General features: G+C 36.3%; 1 protein-coding gene across 1 annotated transcript in view; it reads right to left on the reverse strand.

Moving 5' to 3' along the window:
• Positions 1-300, reverse strand: part of LOC144981116 (uncharacterized) — a 60,808-nt gene extending 60,508 nt beyond the window's left edge. Inside the window, exon 1 of the mRNA XM_078929259.1 lies at positions 204-300. The gene's annotated coding sequence lies outside the window, so the exon portion shown is untranslated. The remainder of the gene's footprint in view (positions 1-203) is intronic.
• Positions 301-12,933: the final 12,633 nt, after the last annotated feature.

The following is a 12,933-nucleotide window of genomic DNA, read 5'->3' on the forward strand; positions in this document are numbered from 1 at the left end:
TATCAATCACTACGTACAGATAACACTAGCGTAGTAAACGTTTTGGCGTACTAATAGTCATTGAAATATTCAGCGAAAAGCGATAGATGAATGCTGGAGTGAAGAGTCATCGATTGATTAAATTGATATCCGTCGATACAATCCAGTCCTCTCGAGCGATAGTAAACTAGTACTAAACTACTATTATACGATGTACTACTTACTATACAGTATAAAATGTACCTACGTTATTAGGTATGTATAAAGTATAAAGTCCGCGATTTGGTCCCGACTTTGAGGCAAGTGTTACTGTGGCTGTCTGGCTGGCTGGCTGGCCGAGCGCTATGACGGCGAAGAGAGGAAGGAGAAGAAGCATGCAATACAACGCGAGGTCTCGCGAACTGGAACGCACAGTTTTGGGACATGGTAAGAAAGTAGGTAACCTTTAACCTTTTGTTGTGACTGTGGACAGTGGCAGGGTGTATTGAATGAAAGAAGTTGACGTCACTCGGTTCAATATGATTGTTTTTTGGGGTTTTTTTTTTGGTCCCGCCAGTTGGTGATTAATTCTCAAAAAACAATTTAAAGGTTACACGCAGTTTTGTGTGATTGTGATCCGTCTGGCGCCAGTCGCAGAGCAGAGCAGCGTCGTAAAGTGAACTGGGGCACGTTGACTTGTTCAAGGCCATTCATCGCAACAAGGAAAGAGGCACAGTGGCGTGGCATGCTTACAGTATAGGGTAGTGCTAGAATCAGAAGAAAATGGCTTAAAACATGCTATATTTGTAAATACAAAATAAAAAAAATAAAAAAATAAAGACTTACTCAAAGAAGTAAGAGGCGGTATATACCATTTCTCAGTTTTAATATTTTTAAAATGCTGTAATACATTTTTAAAAGATGGATGCGGTGCCAGACACCAAATCAACCAATATAGTCACGCCCCTGGAAATAGTCATTTAAATTTGTACTGATTGGGTAAACATAAAAAGCAGAGACCGTTCTAGTCTACGCAAGCCATAATGCATTTTTATTATACATACTGTGAGCTTTTCAAAAGCATTAAAGATAGTATGTGCTTGGCTAAGAAGCTAACAACATTGCCATTCAGAAGTATAACGGACCAACACACAAAACTATTTTGTAAATTTGAATGTTTATAATCTGGTCAATACAGTTTAGTGAGAATTACTCATAAACGCGGATAGCAAAAAGCAATAACAAAGACCTGAGTGACGTCAAGTTCTTACCATCTATAACACCTGAAGGTGCTATCACCTATTTTAAAAATTACCAGAGACAACGTTTTTGGTGACCATACGGAGGGTGGGAGAATGAGAGTAAAGAGCCTTTTCCAAGGACTCAACTATGCGCCGAGCGAGCGAGGCTCGAACCCAGGACCTTCCGATTCGAAAGCGAGTGTCATACCACAAGACCACATAGCCCCAGAGGTTTTCTCTTTATTCTTTGTTTCTTTTAACTGTGAAATCCATTTTCAGAATCTAAACCACCTAGGTATTTATACCGTTTCGAAAGGATGGTTACAATAGGATTCAACAGTCGTGACGTCACTTCCCTCGTAATGACGCATGGTAACTTTCCGTTTCCAAGGACTAACCTTCAAGCCATCAGACAGGGATTGGAACCTAGAACCCATTGGTCAAAAGATAAATGTCATAGCCAGACAACAAGACCACAAAGTCCCAGAGTCCAGAACAGTTCAAAATCTTGGAGAACAACAAAACAATTGGGTTCAACAGTCATGACGTCACTTCCCTCGCAATGACCCTTTGTAAATAAGTAACTGGTTCTAAACTATCGAAACAATGGCGTCTTGGTAACTGGTTCTAAATTATCGGAACAATGGCGGACGCCCTTATGAAATATTTCTCCGACGAGCATTAAAGTGTATCCAGAGGAGCAAAACATTATAAATATGATCATGTTTTGGCTGTTATACATTCTGATCACATGACATATTATGTAAAGTTCTAGTTTGCATGACAAATAAAAAGCACCAATTTTCTTTGTTTAGAACCACGCTGTTCGCCGTTGCTGGGCGACGTGACATCAGGCTATTGAATCCAATTTTGGACAAACTACACCATTCATCAACACTTGTCTCGGAAGAATCCTATAGATAGTATGCGCTTGACTGAGAAGCTCATAACATTGCATCCGGAAGTATAACGGACCAACACACAAAACTGTGTGTATCCATGAACGTTTATAGTCAGGTTAATACAGTTCAGTGAGCATTACTCATAAATGCGGATGGCAAAAAACAATAACAAAGACCTGAGTGACGTCATCTTCGAACTATCTATAGATAGTATGAATATGACGTCACTCATTTCTTTCTTTTTGTTTACGGTTAATTCTCACTAAAGTGTATTAACCAGACTATAACAGTTCATGTTTTTTTTGTGTGTTGGTCCATTATACTTCCGGATGGCAATGTTGTGAGCTTTTTAACCAAGCGCATACGATCTATAATATGTATTTTGGCAAGATGAGATCAGCAACACAGAACGAGACATGACGCCTGTTAGGCTATTTACAATTTTTTTCCGATAGAGACAATGCTGTTAACGGTCAGGTACTCATTTTACACTTGGTTACGGTGAGAGAATGAATGTGAGTAAAGAGGCTTTTCCAAGGACTCAATTATGCGCCGAGCGAGGCTCGAACCCAGGCAGGACCTTCCGATCCGAAAGCCAGTGTCATACCATTAGACCACATAGCCGCACAAACAAATACATTTATTATTATTTTTTTTTTTTGCAATATACTCACACATCCTGAATGAACGTGTACCTCTGGTTCAAAAGTGTCTTACACTGACAATGTCAAAATTGTTAATTTGTTTTTTCATTTTGGCCACACCATTTTTTTAAACTCTCAATATCAGTAATTTAAGATGAAACTCAAATCAAATCAGAGATTTATTTTTAAAATTTCAGTTTTCTGGTATTACACATTTCCGCAAGTTGGGGGTGGGGTATTCATCCTTATCGATCGATAATTGAAGTGACATTTTCCTGGCCAAAATCAAATGAAACATAAAATGTGTTTTGGCGGTGTAAGAGAAAATACTATTTGTACAGTCAAGCAAAATTATGTTCTGAATGGACGGAGGCGAACACGGTCAAACAATAAAACACACGCTGCAGGTAAACCCCGTAACAAGGGTCACCATTGTCCGAAAACTTTTATATTCGTTATTTTTACACTGCAGGAGTGGACGTGATTGAAGCTGGGGTCAAATGGTACCGGTTGACCGTTGTCCATTCAAGGACGATAGCATGGGGTCTTTATAAATAAAATTATGAGCTGAGGACCTTCTTAAATGTTTGTTTCCTTCCTCCAACTTGAAAGAAACGTTCTGAAGATTTGATTTGAATAATGTTAGTGTATTCATATATTATATTCTTCTTCTTCTTCTTCTTCTTCTTCTTCTTCTTCTTCTTCTTCTTCTTCTTCTTCTTCTTCTTCTTCTTCTTCTTCTTCTTCTTCTTCTTCTTTTCTTCTTCTTCTTCTTCTTCTTCTTCTTCTTCTTCTTCTTCTTCTTCTTCTTCTTCTTCTTCTTCTTTTCTCTTCTTCTTCTTCTTCTTCTTCTTCTTTCTTCTTCTTCTCTTCTTCTTCTTCTTCTTCTTCTTCTTCTTCTTCTTCTTCTTCTTCTTCTTCTTCTTCTTTCTTCTTCTTCTTCTTCTTCTTCTTCTTCTTCTTCTTCTTCTTCTTCTTCTTCTTCTTCTTCTTCTTCTTCTTCTTCTTCTTCTTCTTCTTCTTCTTCTTCTTCTTCTTCTTCTTCTTCTTCTTCTTCTTCTTCTTCTTTTCTTCTTCTTCTTTCTTCTTCTTTCTTCTTCTTCTTTTCTTCTTCTTTTCTTCTTCTTCTTCTTCTTCTTCTTCTTCTTCTTCTTCTTTCTTCTTCTCTTCTTCTTCTTCTCTTCTCTTCTTTCTTCTTCTTCTTCTTTTCTTCTTCTTCTTCTTTTCTTCTTCTTCTTCTTCTTCTTCTTTCTTCTTTCTTCTTCTTCTCTTCTTCTTCTTTCTTCTTCTTCTTCTTCTTCTTCTTCTTCTTCTCTTCTTCTTCTTCTTCTTCTTCTTCTTCTTCTTCTTCAAGACAGAGATATAGATATAGAGAGATAGAGATAGAGAGAGATGGATAGATAGATAGATAGATAGATAGATAGATAATATAGAGATAGAGAGGGATAGAGACAGAGAGATAGAGAGAGAGAGAGGTAGGGAGAGATAGAGATAGATAGACAGAGATATATATATAGATAGATAGATAGAGAGAGAGAGATAGATAGATAGATAGATAGATAGAGAGAGAGAGCGAGAGAGAGAGAGAGAGAGAGAGAGAGAGAGAGAGAGAGAGAGATGTTGTGGGTGTTACAATATGGCTACGGCGACGGCTATGACCGTTTTGGTGTCGAACTGACCAGCTATAGCAGTAGCCAAGGAACATGTCAGGACTGAGCCTTGGCAGGACTGGTCACGGATTGGGGTCGCTCTTGTTGTTATTGTTATTCATTTCATTATTATTGTTGTTATTGTTATTCATATCATTGTTATTGTTGTTATTGTTATTCATATCATTATTATTGTTGTTATTGTTATTCATATCATTGTTATTGTTGTTATTGTTATTCATATCATTGTTATTGTTGTTATTGTGATTCATATCATTATTATTGTTGTTATTGTTATTCATATCATTGTTATTGTTGTTATTGTTATTCATATCATTGTTATTGTTATTATTGTGATTCATATCATTGTTATTGTTGTTATTGTTATTCATATCATTGTTATTGTTGTTATTGTTATTCATATCATTATCATTGTTGTTATTGTTATTCATATCATTGTTATTGTTGTTATTGTTATTCATATCATTATTATTGTTGTTATTGTTATTCATATCATTGTTATTGTTGTTATTGTTATTCATATCATTATTATTGTTGTTATTGTTATTCATATCATTGTTATTGTTGTTATTGTTATTCATATCATTGTTATTGTTGTTATTGTTATTCATATCATTATTATTGTTGTTATTGTTATTCCTATCATTGCTATTGTTGTTATTGTTATTCATATCATTGTTATTGTTGTTATTGTTATTCATATCATTGTTATTGTTGTTATTGTTATTCATATCATTATTATTGTTGTTATTGTTATTCATATCATTATTATTGTTGTTATTGTTATTCATATCATTATTATTGTTGTTATTGTTATTCATATCATTATTATTGTTGTTATTGTTATTCATATCATTTTTATTGTTGTTATTGTTATTCATATCATTATTATTGTTGTTATTGTTATTCATATCATTGTTATTGTTGTTATTGTTATTCATATCATTATTATTGTTGTTATTGTTATTCATATCATTGTTATTGTTGTTATTGTTATTCATATCATTATTATTGTTGTTATTGTTATTCATATCATTATTATTGTTGTTATTGTTATTCATATCATTGTTATTGTTGTTATTGTTATTCATATCTTTATTATTGTTGTTATTGTTATTCATATCATTGTTATTATGTTATTGTTATTCATATCATTGTTATTGTTATTATTGTTATTCATATCATTATTATTGTTGTTATTGTTATTCATATCATTGTTATTGTTGTTATTGTTATTCATATCATTATCATTGTTGTTATTGTTATTCATATCATTATTATTGTTGTTATTGTTATTCATATAATTATTATTGTTGTTATTGCTGTTTTTTTTTTTTCGTTGATGTTGCTACTGTTGATCTTGTTGTTCTAGTTAGTGTTATAATTATTGTTATGTTGTTATTTTTGTTGTTCTTCTTGTTCATGTTTGTTTTGTTGTCCCTGTTGTTGTCATTGTCGTTGTTGTTTTTGTTCTAGCAATTGCTATTGCATCTGTTTTTGTTTACTGTAGTTGATGTTGTTTTCAGCTGCTTTTATAGTTTTTGTCGTCATTCGTGTTGTTGCTTTTCTTTGTTTTTTCTTTGTTGTTTTTTTTATTGCTGTTTTTATTTGGTTCTTATTCGTCGTTTTTCCTGTTGTTAGTGATATTTTCCATTGTTTATTTTTGATTTTATTGTTCTTGTTGATGATGCTTTTGTTGTTTTGATAATTGTCCTTCTTTTCTTGTTTATGCTATTGTTAATGCGGCTATCGTTGTATTTGTTGCTGTTATTGTTATCAGGTTTTTGTTGTTTATATTGTTCTTGCTGTTGTTTTTCTTGTTGTTGCAGTTGTTTCTGTTGTTATTATTTGGAGTTGTTGTTATGATTGTTTTGTTGTTGATTTCGTTATTTTGATGTCTCAAAACTAATAACCAGAGGTGCCTAAATGAGTCAATAAAATGGAGATAAAGATATAGCGAGGAATTCTGACTCATGAATGAACAACACCAAACAAACGACGTTTCGGCCTTTGGCCTTTTTCAAGTAAACACAAAATACAAAACACAAAATATTTATATTAGATTGTCATAATGATATTATAGGTGAAAATTTGTAAATGGCGCCGAAACGTCGTTTGTTTTGTGTTGTTCATTCATGAGTCAGATTTACTCCCTTTTATCTTTATTTCCATTTGACGTCTCAGCTGGTTTGTTCTTGTTAGAAATATCCTGTTGTTAATGTTTGATGAATATTATCATGGGTATAGTGCGGAAGACCCAAAGAAACCTGGCGAAGGACCATGGAGAAAGAATTAAAGGAAGCAGGCCTGTCCTGGAATACAGCCACCAAAAACGCAGTCGATCGCAAAAAAATGGAGATGTCTGGTGGATGCCCTATGTGCCTCAAGGCCCGAAGAGGATTGAGTAAGTAAGTAAAGATAGTATGCGCTTGGCTAAGAAGCTCATAATAATAATAATAATAATAATGCTGAAAACTTATATAGCGCTATAACTCCGAGACACCAGACTCTAAGCGCTCATAACATTGCCATCCGGAAGTATAACGGACCAATACACAAAACTGTGTGTATCCATGAACGTTTATAGTCGGATTAACACAGCATTACTCATAAACGCGGATGGCAAAAAAAAAAAAAAACAATAACAAAGACCTGAGTGACGTCATCTTCGAACTATCTATAGCTGTTGATAACTTTTTTGGAAGTAAAATGATTCTGTTGTTAAAGTAAACGTATTGTTTTTGTTTGTTGTTAAGTGCTTTACGGCGCTTAGGACACATTTGGGTATTTTGACTTGACTTAAAGGCATAACCCTGAATGTGCTGCTGTGTGGTCTAGTGGTATGACACCACTCGCTTTCGGATCGGAAGGTCCTGGATTCAAGCCTCACTCGGCGCATAGTTAGTTGGATCCTTGGTAAAGGATATATTTAGCATATAGGACGGGACATGATGCCTGTTACGCGATATTATTACAATTTTTTTCGGACAGAGACAACGCTGTTAACGGCCAGGTACTCATTTTACTATTGAGTACGGTGAGAGAATGTGAATAAGGATGGGGGGGGGGGAGGAGGGAGCCTTTTGCAAGGACTCAACTATGCGCCAAGCGAGGGTCGAACCCAGGACCTTCCGATCAGAAAGTGAGTGGTGAGTAGTGTCATACCACATGACCCCTTAGCCGGACACAAATAAGACACTGGTGCACTCGTAGATTGGCTGGGTCATGTGGCCAGAATGGAAAAAGGGTCACTTCCCAAGACAGCCTTGTACTGGACAGCAGATGGGAAGAGAAAGCGGGGAAGACCCAAAGAAACCTGGCGAAGGACCATGGAGAAAGAATTAAAGGAAGCAGGTCTGTCCTGGAACACAGCCAACGCAACAGCAGCCGATCGAAAAATAAATGGAGATGTCTGGTGGATGCCCTATGTGCCTCAAGCCCCGAAGAGGATTAACCGCACTCGTAGATTCCAAGAGTCCACTGTCAGTGTACTTTGAGATCGCTTCAAAGTCTTATCCAGACACAAGCCCGGGATTCCACAAAGAGAGATACACTCAAATCAACGTGTAATTATTTTCAGGTCTGATAACCCAATTCCTTAGGGGCTCATTGTTGTAATGGAAATCTCAAAAAAAATAAATGACGCAATTGGTGCGGCTATGTGGTCTTGTGGTATGACACTCGCTTTCGGATCGGAAGGTCCTGGGTTCGAGCCTCGCGCTCGGCGCGTAGTTGAGTCCTTGGAAAAGGCTCTTTACTCACATTCTCTCATCGTACTCAGGTGTAAAATGAGTACATGGCCGTTAACACGAAGAATTGCGGCGTCCTGTTGATGATACAGTCTACAACCTTTTGTTGACCCTCTGTGATGTACAATGTAGTCGGTTCAAACTGGACCTCTATTGGCCTTTCGTCATTGACATGCAAGACTGAAACTACGACTTGGACGCTTAAAAGCGCGGTCATCACAAGTAAACACGTTGTTGGAGAGTGAAGCATCCTTGAGATGAAGAAGGTCTCTGGTAGAAAAAAATAGGATTTAAAATGGAAAAGTGATTTGAAAAACAAAACAATTGATGATGATGTTTGATGAACATGATGAGGATGATGATGAGGATGATGATGATGATGATGATGATAATGATGATTTACGATAAGGTAGATGATATTTTTGAGTCATCTTACAAGAATGCTTCATGTAATCGCCATGTTATTCAGCTGAGCAAGAATACAGTATAAGATCAGATCAGTTTAATAAATAAATAAAAATAAAAATGAATAAATAAAATTTCATTTATTCATTCCCATGGGGAAATTTGTCTTTAGAGTCTATTCCAAGGGAAGACTGGAATAACCCAGGCGTCAGCCGCAGAGCAGCGACGCAAAGTGAGCTAGGGCGAGGTGTTCTTGCTCAAGGCCACACAACGCAGCGGCGGGTGATCGAACTCGGTACCTTTTGGGGTACGGAGCAAAGATCGTACCGCTGAGCCACGCTGTCCCATGAGTACTACGAAATTCAAGATTGTTTTAGAATGAACACCGTATTCATAAATGGTAAATGTATATAAAATCATGGACTACATACTTATCATTTTAACTTAAAACTCGCCTTTCAGCTTCTGATTCACCTAGACAAATTATCATTTTGCAGCGTTGCTAACATAAAATGTGACCCCTCGTCTCAAAACGGTATTAAGTCGGGATGATTAAGATGCTAAAAATAAAATTTGTAGCCAGAAATACCACGCTTAAGTTGAGTTTATATGCTTTATAGAGGAGAAGGAATATCATATTTTACTGTGCTAAATACAAACGTTTCATATTTTTGACCAGTTTAACTATAATTTGACTTTTTAGCATCTGGTCCATACCGACATAATACCGTTTTGAGACGAGGGGTCACAAATTGTAAATGTTGCTGCTCGAAGCTCGAAGAAATAGATAATAATGTGAAATTGAATGTAAGCTTCAATTTAATTACAAAAACATATCAAATGAAGGTTTCGGGTTTCCCCATTATCAACAAAACAGGATGAATGAACACCACAGATGAATGAGATAATGTGGTAGTGGCGTAGTTAAGATCTTAACAATCTTACAACTCAAAAGGTACTATGTCGAGGTAAACCATATGTCAAAAATGGATTTTGAAGTTTGAAAATGACCAGAAAATTGAACATTTTTTTTCAGGTTTGGACAATATGTTCCTTCTTCTCATTAACTCTCTCCTTACCAGCCATTTTCAGAATTTTCCCTGAAACTCCACACCCACTCAACACAAAAATAGATTTTTTTTCCCTACTCAAACAGAAAAGGAACAAGTACATTCCATATCTAATATTGTCCAGTGTCTAATTTTTATCGCTATAACAAAACATTTTCTTTATAATTTGTAATGTACAATTGAAATCAGAATGAGAAAACTGTTTGGTTGTATCGTAACGAATGTGACGATTTTCCTATTGATGGTAAGGAGAGTGTTAAATCATTAAAAAGTAAACTAAACCAAATCTCATATTTTTACTATGAATTAAATTGCTTCTTTCAATTTAAGCATCCCGACAAAATACCGTCTTTAGTGCGGCTACTATGTGGTCTTGTGGTATGACACTCGCTTTCGGATCGGAAGGTCTTTGGTTCGAGCCTCGCCTCGGCGCATAGCTGAGTCCTTGGAAAAGGCTCTTTACTCACTTTCTCTCACCGTACTCAGGTGTAAAGTGAATACCTAGCTGGCCGTTAACAGCGCTGTCTTTGTCCGAAAAATTGTAATATAGCCTAAAAGGCGTTATGTTCCGTCCTACATGTTAAATGTTGTTGTTGACCAGGGACCCATTGTAAAGCGCTTTGAGCACATTTAGTGGATATTGCGCTATATAAGCTCTTTTTTTTTTTAGTGTGATGATATTTTCTAAAATATTGATAGTCTATTTCAATTTTTTTTTTTGCTGGGTAAGCCTGCCATTTTGGGAAAATACTGAAAATGATCGGTAAGGAGAGAGTTAATTAATGCTTAACAGACAAGTATTATACAGCAAACTCACACAACAAGTACTTTATCTAAATTAAATTCTATTTCGAAAAGGTACGTACCTATGTTATAAATTATCTAACACTTTTGTCTCACTCAAATGGTCCGAAGGAAAAGAATATTGCTGTTGGTTAGTGTGATGTGATTTCATCGTGTTTTATACTATTTTCTAACCATAATTTATCGTAGAATGTCATGGACATAATTCGCACTAAGTGTTTTCGGGGGAATTACATGTTTTAACTCACTCAACCCTAACACCGACTATATCCGTAGTTTACCCGGGTTGCTTTTACCCCATGCCTAATATTACATTTTTCTGAGACAAATTATAGGTGTGTTATCAAAGTTAATGTTTTTAGTTTTTGCATGTTAATGGTAGTTGGAGTAACATATCAATAACATGCTCATTTTTAATACCTTTCTTCCTATTTTGAAAAGTAGCAAAAATCTCTAGGATTGAGTGAGTTAATGAGGACACTAATTTATAGTAGCATAATAGCTATGACTTTTTGCCAATTCAAAGGCTTAGATTGATGTGTTTTTGGAGGTCTATTAACCTTAATTGTTATGGGCTCAACGTAATAATATATATATTTTTTTAATTACGTCCTTTCGCAACGGCACCGTCAGATCCCGTCGCCTAGGCATTCCATGAAGGTATATAGGTAATTCACCAAACAAGATGTCTGATGTCAACAGGAATCACCCATGTTGTCCAATGTGAGCAAATTGGGTGGTTAATAATCTTGCTCAAGGAGAAAAAAAAAAAAACGAAAGTGCGTGAAGCGGGGCTCGAACCCGGAACCTTCCGGATCACAGTGCAATGCCTTAACCACTCGGCCACTCCGCCCCTCGTTATAATAATATAGATACCTACTCTCAAAAATTAAAAGTATGCCCTTCCGCCACGCACGACATCATAATAAGATATCGTCACCTTGGCATTTCACGAAGGAATTGAGGGGGAATTGAGGGTCTTGGGTTCGAGCCTCTCTCAGTGCATAGTTTAGTCCTTTTGAAAAAGCTCTTTACTCACATTCTCTCACCGTACTCAGGTGTAAAAAGAGTACCTGGCCGTTAACGACAGCGTTTGTCTCTGTCCGAAAAATGTTGTAATATCGCCCTACAGGCGTCATCATGCCCCGTTCTACTTCCTGTTACGTGTTTCTGTTGGTCAGGGACCCTTTGTAATGCGCTTTGAGCAGGTTTAGTAGATATGGCACTATATTATAAAAGCTCAAGTTCTTAATTATTATTTTTTTTTTGTTGGCGGGGGGGGGGGGGGGGGGGGGTTAGATAAAGATGGTCCTGCTTAGTCAACTACGCCACGGTAGAATTGCCTCAGTCAGTCAGTAATTCTAGAGTTTGTGTGATTCATCGCCTCATAAAGCCATTATGTCGAGATGAACCAGATCATCATAATCATCATTATCATCATCATTATCATTATCATCGTCGTCATCATTATCATCATCATTATCATTATCATCGTCGTCATCATTATCATCGTCATCATCATTATCATCGTCATCATCATTATCATCATCATCATCATCATTATCATCATCATCATCATCATTATCATTATTATCATCACTATCATGATCATCATCATCATCATCATCATCATCATCATCATCATCATCATCATCATCATCATCATCATCATGACCATCATCATCATTATCATCATCATCATCATCATCATCATCATCATCATCATCATCATCATCATCATCATCATCATCATCATCATCATGACCATCATCATCATTATCATCATCATCATCATCATCATCATCATCATCATCATCATCATCATCATCATCATCATCATCATCATCATCAGCATCATCTTATGATCTGATGAACGGCCAGGTACTCATTTTACACCTGGGTACGGTCAGAGAATGTGAGTAAAGAGCCTTTTCCAAGGACTCAACTATGCGCCGAGCGAGGCTCGAACCCAGGGCCTTCCGATCCGAAAGCGAGTGTCATACCACTAGACCACATAGTCCAACAGATTTAACACTCATCTTGGGACTGAAATCCTCGGTTTCGAGCTTCATTTTGGGTGGTTGAAAATTGACTCACTTGGAAAAAGCTATCAACTCACATTTCCTCACTCTACTCAGATGTTAAATGAGTACCTACGTAAATGGTAACAGTATTATCTCGGACAAACCCCCCCCCCCCCCAAAAAAAAAAAAAAAAAACAAAAAAACAAAAAAAAAAAAACAAAAACAAATTATAACTATAATAGTACTTTAAAACATGCCGTCTCCTACTAAATTTCAATTCAAGTGTTGCTGCCGGCTTGGCACCCTTTTAAAAACGCTTTGACATGTTATGTATTTTGTAAATAATATTACGTTTTATTAAAGCTTCCTTTTTTTGTCTAAAACAGTTACAATATGACTTACGGACTTACTGACTTAAGGCCTTTCGCTTCCTAATCATCCGATCGGGACGCCTCGGCTGCCTCTC

The sequence above is a fragment of the Berghia stephanieae genome, chromosome 10 (assembly GCF_034508935.2).
Source record: "Berghia stephanieae isolate SIO BIC M18660-M18661 chromosome 10, UCSD_Bste_1.3, whole genome shotgun sequence".
In the NCBI taxonomy this organism is placed as follows: Eukaryota; Metazoa; Mollusca; class Gastropoda; order Nudibranchia; family Aeolidiidae; genus Berghia; species Berghia stephanieae.